Raw genomic sequence first — 420 nt, 5'->3', positions numbered from 1 at the left:
CCGGAGCGGCCGGGGGCGTTTGCTCAGGGCTGTCATCTGCATCCCGGGCGGGCACGGTGCCCGTGGGGTCCGCTCCCGGCCCCGCTCTTGCCGGGGAGCGGGCGTCTGGCCAGCCATGCTGTCTGGTAAGGGGGCTGAGAAGATTTTTAAGGTCTGTTTCTGTGTCCTTGTCAGTGTTTTACCAGGAGTCAGCTGGAAGGGCGCAGGGTACCCAGTGAAACAGTCTTTGCCCGTCTGAAGCCTGTAATTGTTCATTACTTTGGAGGATTTCCATAAAGTGTCATGAAAAACCCATTTTACTGCTAATTTGGCCTAAAGAAGTTGGCCGCCAGGACAGGACCGCCCAGAGCTGCTGGCATCAGTGGCTGAGGGGTGTTTCCCCCCCCAGGGCCGGCTCCTGCACGGGTGCTGGGGCAGAGG

Source organism: Charadrius vociferus, unplaced genomic scaffold (assembly GCF_000708025.1).
Source record: "Charadrius vociferus isolate BGI_N301 unplaced genomic scaffold, ASM70802v2 scaffold2808, whole genome shotgun sequence".
NCBI classification, from domain to species: domain Eukaryota; kingdom Metazoa; phylum Chordata; class Aves; order Charadriiformes; family Charadriidae; genus Charadrius; species Charadrius vociferus.
Note: the sequence above shows the minus strand (reverse complement) of the source record.